The sequence below is a fragment of the Papaver somniferum genome, chromosome 8 (genome assembly GCF_003573695.1).
Source record: "Papaver somniferum cultivar HN1 chromosome 8, ASM357369v1, whole genome shotgun sequence".
NCBI lineage: Eukaryota > Viridiplantae > Streptophyta > Magnoliopsida > Ranunculales > Papaveraceae > Papaver > Papaver somniferum.
The window spans coordinates 20,074,683-20,086,378 of NC_039365.1; the positions used below are offsets into that span (position 1 = coordinate 20,074,683).

At 35.8% G+C, this 11,696-nt stretch overlaps 1 long non-coding RNA gene across 1 annotated transcript; it reads left to right on the forward strand.

Annotated features, from left to right (window-relative positions):
- Window positions 1-9,005: 9,005 nt before the first annotated feature.
- LOC113302261 lies at window positions 9,006-10,902 on the forward strand. The gene is made up of 3 exons (XR_003336717.1): window positions 9,006-9,412; window positions 9,516-9,606; window positions 10,487-10,902. It is a non-coding gene; the product is annotated as an uncharacterized LOC113302261 (long non-coding RNA).
- Window positions 10,903-11,696: the final 794 nt, after the last annotated feature.

An 11,696-nucleotide genomic window follows, 5' to 3' on the forward strand; every position in this document is an offset into this window, starting at 1 on the left:
TCTGATTCTCCACCCCACTCTCTCCCTCTCTTCCTGGTTCTGTCCCTCTCACATGCCACTTGGCTGACATGCCTTTCTCCATCCCACTCTCATGTTCTACGACTCTTGGTAAGGCATACCATACGTGTGTTACTTAACACACGTGTTCCTTGTTAAATAAGTCTTTTATAATTTAGGAAATTCTAAGTCTTTTGTATTTTAGGAAATTGGTTTAAGTTTGGAAATATCTTACCTTGTAGTTCAAGTAAGACTTTGTATATATATATGTGTCTTGTACAAATAAATTGATAAGTCTATGAATTAATAACAAAACAAGTTATGTTTCTCTTCTTCTGTTAAGTTCTAAGTTAAACCAAAACCCTACTTGTTCTATCTTGGTATTAGACTGGTTGATCCTCATGTCTTTCGTTGTCTCTACAACATCTGTTCTCTCAACTGTAATCAACTCGTCTCAATCAATGATGGTTTCCTCTGTTTTTCACAACCTCACCATATCATCACCGTCAAACAATATATCTTGGTAATTCTTTTCATCTAATTTTCTTTACCCTTTCGTTTCTTCTCTTCCTATTAAGATCTCCTTATCTTTTCTTCTAAACCCTATCAACCATCTTTTTATTTACGTTTATTAAAAAAAAATACGTCGTCCACGGTGCTACAAAATCCTTCACCATTTTTTCTTTCTCCCGTCCACCACGGCAATAACTCTTCCTCTATTGTTCCCTTATCCTTTAATTTATTAATTAATTCCTTCAAGCACAAACTTTTTTCTCTTCTTTTTCATTCTTACCTTCCTTTCCGTCCAATCCACCACCAGCTAAAAGAAACGCTACCCATTAAGCAACGTGATCACATTGTCCTTTTCCACTTTCTCTTTTTCTGTCTCCCTACATACAATACCCAACTTCTCTATCTTTTTTCTTTTCGTCCCCCATTACTCTTCCTAATTCTTGATCATTTCTTTGCGATCTTTATTTATTTTCTTTCATTTTGTCTGGTCCACGTATACTTCTTTCTTAATTTTATCCCACTTTTTAATTCCAAACCCACCAAACTCTCTAAGCCCAACATCTAACCCCATCTATTTTCTATCCACCTTCACGTTAGCTAGCTTGTCTCTTCTTCTCCTGTCCACCATTCCGTCAGCTGCACGTTTCCTCTTAGAATTACCATGTTTAGTTTTGATGACGAGATATTGCAAAATCTCAACCTCAAATCGCAGATATCTTCACAAAATTTCTGTCTAAAGACTGGTTTTCTCTCTTAAGGACCAAGCTCACGGTTCAAGATCACCCGTTACGCTTGCGGAAGGGTGTTAAGGCATACCATACGTGTGTTAACACACGTATTTCTTGTTAAATAAGTCTTTTATAATTTAGGAAATTCTAAGTCTTTTGTATTTTAGGAAATTGGTTTAAATTTGGAAATCATCTTACCTTGTAGTTTAAGGAAGACTTTGTATATATATACGTGTCTTGTACAAACAAATTGATAAGTCTATGAATTAATAACAAAACAAGTTATGTTTCTCTTCTTCTGCTAACACATCTTCTCTTACTATTACGACCCGCACTGTGTTTCTGGCGTTTCATATATTTTATTGCTTCATATTGATCACAACTTGTATCGTGTTTGAATTCCTCCCCAGCCATGATATATGTTAAATCAAAATTCTCAACTAAGCTACTGCTCTATTCAATCTACTCAATCCCTATATTTATATTAAAATATCATAACCCAAACCTAAGATTTAAAGCTTCCAAAACTCGTTCACACCAAAGGCGATTTCAGGTGAATTTTCTCTGTTGTAATTAAAAGATGAATCAAGCTCTCTTCTGAGAGCTTCTAGCCCCACCGAAACATATTTTGACTAATAAGAATATTTGGATTTTTCACACCTCCAATTTTTTTTCCCGGAACACCACCAAAAAATTTTAACCGGCTAATATCACGCCTAAAACTGAAAGAAACTTGCTTCTCAATTAACAGAGTTAAGTTTTCCTCTGCTACTAAACCCTAACGGTGGTAGGAGACGTAGTGTACATGTGAATATCAATATACTAAGGCTAAATCTGTCTGAAGCTGGTTTTGATCCAGTCTGACTTTTGTTGAACTTTGATCAAAATCAAGTTAAACCCCGAACTGTTTACGAAAACCAGGTCTGGATATTCCAAATAAGTGTTAGTTTGGATGAAAGTTGATCTAAGATTTGAAAGAAAAGTATTCTCGGTTGCAATTACCATTAGATTGATTAAATTGAGCCCAAGTTGTCATAGTGGTATTGTTTCCTTCTACAGTTTCTTCCCACGCATTATTAATATATAAATTAGATGTAATGTTCACATTTCTTATAAATTTTGTGGTTTTAATGAATCCTTATGATTTCTTATAAATCACATGGATTTCCTACTGCGGTTCGAAGTTCTTAACATGGATTGTCATCCATTTAATGCAGTAAGACTGCTCTAAGCAAAGGAGTCACTTCATCCCATATTTCGAGATATTCTCTCTTTTCTTTTGGGTGGACTAGTTAGCTTCGTTGTGATTATGTTCAAGAATATTATTTGCATAATGGAGTTTATTAGTTCTACTTGACGATTATATATTTTTGGGTATCAATAATTCTACCAGTAACACATATTAATCAATAAACAAACAATGGGTGTTCGCGTGTTTCCGTTAGCATGAGGAAAAATTTGTACAAGTAAATTGGGGCTTTGGTTGTATATTTGAATCCAGAGTTAGTTTTGTTACGGCTCAATGCTCATGCTGAATTTGGGGATTGGTACATTTATTTTGAATTTTTGGCTTTATGAACACATTTTACAATTATGCAAAATCAATTGCGTACTTCATTATGAGGTCGTTTTCAGAACCTTGCAATTATTACTGCATATTAGAATGGAGTTTATTTTTTATTTCAAAACCCCTGGGAAAAAGAGAGAACAAAATGGTAGTTGTCTTGTTTGACAACGAGTTTAGAAGAGAAAAAAAAAATAAACGAAACCTCTTTTAAGATTACAGATGAATTATTTTGATATTAGATTAGATTATATTTAGTTCATTCTAGTATACTACTTTCGATATCATTACCTTGGCATTTTGCCAACTTCACTACCTATTTTTTCAGGTCATGCTTCATATTTTGAATCCCAAAAACTTCACTAACAAGAAAACCAGCTTTTTTTCTCTACAATATATCTAGACCCGTGCAGAGCACGGGTGTGACACCTAGTTCACATAAAAGGAGGTTTCCATAACTCAATCAACTTCCATGTTTTATTACGGTAAACATAGGGCATAACGCTTAGAAACGGGAGTTCGAGGCATGGACAGCATCAATCTTGGTGCGCATGGTTAAGTTGTCTATTCGGTCTGTCTTTCGGGGACCAATGTTACGTTCCTGGGGAGTAGGCAAATGCTAGGGGATGATCCTGCTCCATGCACGTCTCCAACTAGCTTCACTGTTAATATTTTTACATAAATTAAATAAGGTACCCCCATTATGGGGGGCCATTCATGCATGGTTGTGCTACAGGACTGTCATACCTAACAAAACCCTGAAACCTCTATTACAAACCTGTGTTTCAGTTCTTAATCACTTTAGCTTCAACGAGCGAGCCAAAATGAGAAAATACCTCCAACAACCGATTGTTATCCATGGTTAAGGGTCATCAGCTTCTTAATGGAATTTACTCTCAGCAGTTGGTAGAATCGACATAATGCTAGACCGAGAATAAGACCAGTAGGATGGTGAAGAATTCTTGTCATCACTGTTGCTCAGAGTTGGTGCCGTGAAAGAGCAAGCGAACGAAACATGGCTTGCACAACATCTCCGGTAGGGTAAACATACTGTAACTGCAGATAATCCCACGGCACACCCATTTTGATATTGCCTCCATTCAAACACCAAATTCTAGATCTAAATTTCTTTGAACACTAAAATGATAATTAGAAGTGCTAAAATATAAATGAGACACTATATTTTTACATGGTTCGATCATGAATTGATCTACATTCATGTATTTTATTATGATTAATTGATTTACAAATTGAGACTCCATTAATGAGTTTTTGGAGCTCTAGCTCTAGTTTTGGGGAAGAAAAAGATGTTAGAGGAAATAAAAATCAGATCCCTTTCTTTCTATTAGGTATTTTCTTTATGTACTAGAGAGTAGAAATGAATTTACACTTAGTATCCTTTTCTTAACTAAGCTATCTAAGTTAAGACACTATGTGGACTATTCTAGCGATGGTAAGTTACTCCACCTTTCATTTGGCGCCATCTGTCGAGTGTGGTTTTTGGTATCTACATTTTGCCCTTTCTTTCTTGAGGTAGCTTGAAGAGTGATCCTTAAGAAACAATTTGTTTTGGTGTAGTTCTTGGGACGAGACGTGTGGTGCTTGAATGGATACCTTTGATCTTTATTGACGAAGGAACGAGCGAAGAATAATAACTTGAAAAGTATATACTTGCCTCTTATTCTTTTGCGAAGTTCCGAAGCCTTGTTATGTGAAGTATATATTATTACTTGAAGTATACAAAGTACGCGAAATATGAAGCATCCTTTTAAGAAGTATAAGAAATACTAATCCTCGATTTTGTTGTTGTTGATCATAAGTTGTTGTTGGAACGGTTCATTACTTTGAATTTTTCCCTTGTATGTTTGGTTGTTGATTCTTCATGTTGGTGAGTGGTAGCGAGGTGTCGTGTTACATGTAATGAGATAAAATTGACGAGATGACATTTGATTCATATACTCTGTTGTTGTTGGGGATTCTTGTTGTTGACGAAGTATGGAGTGAGCGAGATATCTTCATTAGTGAATATACTGAGTTTATTCTTTGCAAGCTTTGATCATGAAAGTTGGTTTTAATGATTTTATTCTAGGTTTCCTTTTCTTCATTCTTGTGCGAAGTTCATTGTAAGTGCTAGTTCGAGCTTTATCAATGATAACCTTGTGTTGATGTTGCCTTCGATGATGAATTGATGGCATCACTTATTGTTCTTGTCTTGCCTTATTGTAGCTTAACAACCTTTGATTCATATCAAATCCATGAAAAAATTTGTGCGAAGTGTATAATATGCATTTTCCCGTATATGTGTGCCTCCTTTTACTTTGATTGATGTAGGAACTAAAGCTATCCGAAGCAAAAGTAGTATGCTTCCCCTTTCTTGCCCTTTCCCTTGTTTTGATTGATATCTTACTACTTGATAGAGAAGTATTGATGAAATGTCCTCCCTTGATCCATATAAACGCGAAGCATCCTTAGGAGTATATAATCCGAAGTATAATAAGCATATTTAGTTAACAATTTTCAAGGTGTATGAAGTATCCATATGGATCTTAAGAAGTATATCTCGTTAATAATCTTCTCGTTTTAAATTCAAAGTGAATGTAATCTTCAAGAAGTATGAATGATAAGAATTCCAAAACATACGAAGTAACCATTTTTGATTACTTCATATATTTCATCACTTCATTGCCTCCAAGATTGTTCCTTTCCTTGTTATACTTTGCTGCAGCTTCAAAGCATATTTGTTTCCTTTCCTGCAATAATATTTGCTACTTTAAAGCAATGACGTATTTATGCACAATAGTGCCTTTTTCCCCTTATCTTTGAAATTTTTCCTCCACGATTTACTACTTTAATGCTCCTGTGACATTAACTTATCATTTTTGTGGTAAAAATACATTTCTAAAATAATATGCTTGTGTCGTATTATGCCTCTTGTTTTCATCTTTTGCCTCTTCTATATATTTTTGGGTTGTAATTAATTGTTACGGGTAAGGTTTTGTTGTCTTCTACTTGTATTTAGATTTTGGTCTTACCAGCCTGTTGAGTAGGACTTAACGTGCCACTGTCTTCTACTTGTATATGGCTATACGAGGTCTTATTGCGCCCCATCCTGTTCTTAAGGGTCTTAATTCAACGAAGTCTCAGGAGAATAACGATCCATCAACTTCTCCTTATCATTATTTTGAGAGGTCTTACTTTGTGACAATATAACAGGCCTAGTTATTCCCATGAATAATAGCCCCGCGATATTTCCTTCTCTTTGGTCAAACAACACCCTAATCTAGAGGTTGTCGTCCCTTTATACTCCCCCTGATTGCCCCTTCAAGGAGGTTAACCCTAACATGCATGTTGGTCTTCTCCCATCCGTACGACAGTCGGTTGTTTTCGTGACTTCTTATCCCTTCGCCAATATGGCTCATGGTTACGAAGTCAAACCCTAGGTGGGGTTTCTTTGGGACCGAGTGCATCGTAGCCAGGACTTGCCATACGGTCATGGTCAGTAACGCTCTAGACGTCCCAGGCACACACAGCTCAACCGAATACGTCGGCGCCCTGGTCATATTTCTGCACCCCTTACCGAAGGCCATCATAAAAGGGACCCTCAGCGGATAGGTCTTATAATTTCCTCTAGGTTATATCTCTGAGAGTTTTTCACAACGTGCGTTAGGACTTATCATTGCATCTTACACTTTCGTGCTAACTAGGGTGCACGCCGTGGATTCTCAACCTTCCTAGACGAAGGTTTTAAGTTTCCCTAGAAACTGTTTTATTTCGCGGGTCTTATCAGCCTCATAATGTGAGGTCTTACTTGTTGAAAAGGTCTTATTTTTCCTGGTTGCTCGTTTATTTGTATGAAGTTTTCATTTTGCTTGTATTTTTTCTTCTTCTTGTACTGGGACCATACTCTGGTTCAACACTACTTCAACCCCAACACTGCTCAGGCCATTCTAACTCTAGATACCCATCCTGGAGAAGAAGACAAGATCCAGTGGAACCTGAATGATTCTGAAAAATTCTCAGTCAAGTCTCTCTACAAAGCCAAGATAGATAACTTATACAGGAATGATACTATAACAAGAAATTGGGGAGCAATATGGAATATGGATATGGCTCCAGTTATTAAGATTTTTATCTGGAAATGTGCTCATGAAATCCTCCCCACAAATGCTAAAACAGCTAGCATACTACATTATATAGATCATGTATGGTAAATATGCAAGAATGGGGAGGAAACCATGACACACATGTTTCTAAATTGTCTTGCTGCCACTAATGTCTGACAGGAAAATCATTGGCACCTCTCATGGTCAGTTTGATAACACAAAAAACTTCATGGACTGGCTAAATTCATGGTTTCTGTCTGAAGTTACCAGCACAAACATCAACATCTATGCTACTACTTACAGGTTCATCTGGAAGGCTAGATGTGATCTGGTCTTCAGTCACATTCAGCCAAATGCCAGACAAACCTCCAACTGCATCGGGCAGCACTTATGTGATCATAACTGAATTCATCATTTACCAACTCATGTTATGAATACCATCTCTCTGAACACTGGAGAATTGGTAACAACATGGAAGAATAACATTGCTCCTTACTATTTGGACCAATACCCTAGAGTGGACTATGGATTAATCATAAAGATTTGCACGCTACAAGACTCTGAAAGCTTGATATATTTTTCTGCCCTAACTGTTATGGATTTTGCAGGAAATCTTATTGATACAGGAGGACACCCAGGACACTCTGGAGCTTGGGGAGAAATAGGAGGAGCAGATCTAGCTTTTCAATGGGCCAAGGATAAGAAGCACATCAATATGGAGATACAAGCTGAATCCATGGAAATCCTCGTCCGTTTTAAGCTACTTTATCACAAAGATGTCAATGGGAGATTCAATCTGGGCTATCATGAAACTTTAGACACTGAAGAAGAAGACAATGTCACCAGATTTAATTCAGTTACCTTTGTTCTAATTAGTCTTAAAATTATTCATAGACTTCAAAATCTAGATACTCTTAATATTGCGTTGTATTGTAAGAACAATATTGGCAGGACTAGCAGCAGAAACAATGCCAACAATTTATACCGGCCTTGGGTCCCGTTTGGCCTAAGTTTCTCTATTAAAAACAAACTGCGAAAGTGACTAAGCCTGATGATATGGCGGGAAATAAGTTAGTTATTTGTCAATTAGAAGAAACTCGAATACGAAATAGTCGATCAAAAAAAGAAAGAATATTAAATAGAAAAGGGTCAAACCTGCCTAAACTAATTGTAAATGTGTTTTGATTCACTGCATTACTCTGTTTAAAGAATGTACAGTAGTATGAGGACCTACAAACCAAACAGCAAGCACCCTCAAACTCCATCACATGTCGCAGCAGTAGTACACTACTCCCAATGGATGGGGTAGTTTTCATTTTGAATTCGTAATTAAAAAGAGAGACTGAGAATTTGTCTATCCAAGTCAAGAGTCTTTTTTAACCGTTGTGCCCACGGTATTAGAATGCCAATCGCCATACCACCAAATGCTGCAACTAACCGCTCATGATTTTCTTGGTAATGAGTAACCATGATTGTCATTTTCTTGGCGGATGAGCGTGAGGTCTAAGTTGTTGCAAGTCCTGATCACATGCCATGAGAACATGGTCCACCCACACACCACTAGAGTCGTGTTGTCAAGGAATTGGAGCAAATAAGCCTTAGTTTTGAGGAGTTTTAACAAACTTGGCTAAGTTTGCAATTGATAAGTCCCAGAATCACTGTCATAGAAATGATTTTCACCAACATAAGATAGTAAAGGATAATTGAAGTATTAATAATATGATTTGAGGTGAATTTGGTCGCTGTGGTTAAAAGCTGAATCAAACTCTTTTCTTAGAGTTTTTGGCTCATCTTAAAGTATTTAGGCCAATAAAAATCTTTGGACTTTCACACCACGTGTTTTCGACCCCATTTGAGAAAATTAGACCTCTTTATGTATGATTTATAAAGGGGATACCAGTTCTACTAAGTATTGATACCGTTTCATATAGGACAAAAAGATCCCACCGATCCTGACCGTTGGATCGATGAAATGATATCAGCACTTAGTAGGACTGGTATCCCTTTTATAAATCGCGTCTTTATGCGTATCACCGGCTTAAAAAATCATTCTCTTTTTCCCTGCCGACTCCTCTTCTCTTTCTGTTTTGTCTCTTTTTTTATGGTTGATTTTATTCGTCACCCTAATTCTGTTTTCCCAATTTTTACAGCATCCTTTCCTCGGGATACTTCTTTTCCTCTCCATCCTCCTGTTTGTTGATATTGCATATGAGCTAATACGTGAAAATAGAATCAAAGATAAAGGTTTCAGCATAAATATATCTTCCTCAGAGGTTATTCTCTTTTCTCCTGTTTTTGCAGGTGAGGGTTTATCTCAAATAAAAACCGAGAACCTATGGCGTATGGTGATTAATTAGTTTTTTATTTTGGGTCTAAGGAAATCTTATAAGCCATTGATAAAATATTAAAAGTGAAAGCCATTTGACCCATTGATAAAATCTTATAAGTCAATAACTCAAGAAGACATTGTTTTGGGTTGTCTTCTTTAATACGTTTTTACTCTACAGGTATGATAATTTGTTTTTTCGTTTCTTCGTTGTTTGTAATATCATCCATTGTTCTGTCGGATACCTTAATTGCTTAAAATTTTAATTCTTTTACTTATTGCAGGATTTGATTATCAATCATCAAGTGATAGGACTAGAATATAGAACAAAGAAGAACAAGAAGTGAATATAAAGCCGACAACATATTGAATCAGGTAATTTTTTCTAGCACTAAAATTGGAGCTCAGCATCCAGCAACTTCCTGCCTATCCTAACATCTAATGAGCAAGAATTAGGACTATATCTTTGATTCTACGTTTCTACTGCATATCAAAGTCCGCATTCTTACAATAATTTCTGCTGAGTTTTCATTTGCCATCATAAGTCTTACACTTTAATTTGTGTGAACTTTCTTCTTGATTACATGGAACCACTTAGTCGCATGTGATTTTATCAATTACTGATAAAGCCTATGTATTACAACTGTCTTCACCAAAGGTTTAGTATCTAAGCAACATTACCGGACAATCAAGCAGAGTGGCAAATGGAGATATATTTAAATGGTTATATAAAGTTATTTACCTCATTACTGCTCAAAATATTGTTGTCCATGGAGGCAAGCTTTAAGGATAATTGAAACTTAAGGTGTTCAATTATTTTAATTTAATTTGTTTCTTTATCTGTAAACAAATGTTCTTGGATCTTATTTGATCTTTTTGAATATTTTAATGAGTACCATGACCATCCAAAGAGAGGTGCTTTTCTTCATTTTTACATAATATCTTTGTCGGTCCTTTTCATGGAAATAACCCTTAGTGAAAAGCTGATTGTGTTGTAAAATGTTGGTAATAACCCTTAGTGAAAAATTCATGTACCATTTATAGGAAGAGATGAAACTGTTCATTTAATCCTTTGCAACACAACTTAATCATAAATTACTGTCTAGGTAGCTTAATATGTCAGATTTGTGATGTAGTTATGTTCTATATATTCTATTTTAGATGCAATTCAAATGCATCTCCCTTTTTATTTGGATCCTAATTGTCTGGGATGGGTGACTTATTCACTATTTTGCTTGAATATTTTTTGTTGCAGGACCACCGTCTGTAACCAATCTTTCCACAGAATAAAATTTAATAAGGCATATTGGCTATTGCATACCGATCTATCATCTTCGTCCAGCCATCGCTTCTTTGGCATCCAGTCTGTATGCCCTAAAATGTTGTATGTGGATGTTTTGGTTGTTAAAATGGGTTTGTAGTCAACTTACTCTGGGTAGGCATTTGTTTGATGATCTCAAAATGTAAATTTGGGCTATACCAAGATATACTTTACGATTAAGGGATCAAGTACATCATTAACGTTTACTTTAAGAAAGTTTCAGATGATATTACTTTTGGCCATGTCTCTTGCAGTATTTCATACCATGGCAACATGGGACTTTAGATTTTGTAATTGTTTCAATTTACTGTTTTGAATTGTACAAACCATAGCTACGAGGAGTATGGGCTAAGAGGAATTTTTTACCTTTATCTACCTATAGTAGAAGCTTTGCACCTAATTAATCTTTGAACATACGAAACTATCATGGACATACCTTTGAAAACTACCCAGCGATATACCCAGGTATTGACTTAATTTCATTTTGCATATGTACCTCCTTTTGGGTTCAATATTTACACGGTTTTGCTATTTTAATTACTTTTATTTTTATTGGCATTTTTTAATCCCAAAAATGACACCCGCAACATAACATAATTACTCTCTGCAAAATATTTGGGCCCGTGCTCCACCTAGTATATATATAGGAAAATTTCTTGTTTGGTCCTAGGCCCATATAGTTATTTATAGTAGGGTCCAACCGGATTTTTTTTTTATCCAGAGGTCCAAAATTAATTAAAACATGAAAATGTCCATAATGCCCATTACTACCAAACGTGTGTGTCTACACTGCTTACAAATTTGAGTACATATCTGGTACACTGCTTAAAAATTCGAGTACATATTTGCTACACTGCTTACAAATTTGAGTACATATCTGTCTGGGTACATATCTGTCGTACTGCTTACAAATCCGATTATATATCTGAATGCTTACAAATTCGAGTACATATTTGCTGCACTGCTTCCAGGTAGAGTACAAATCTGTAAGAATCAACGATAAATAAATTAGAAAACGTATTACATCACATACATTGTAGGATCATACAATGTAGCAACCCAACCTTCTATGTTCCTCCAAATCCATTTGCAGCACACCTTCTTTGAAACACACGTCACAACCAATTTGTAACTTCATCAAGAC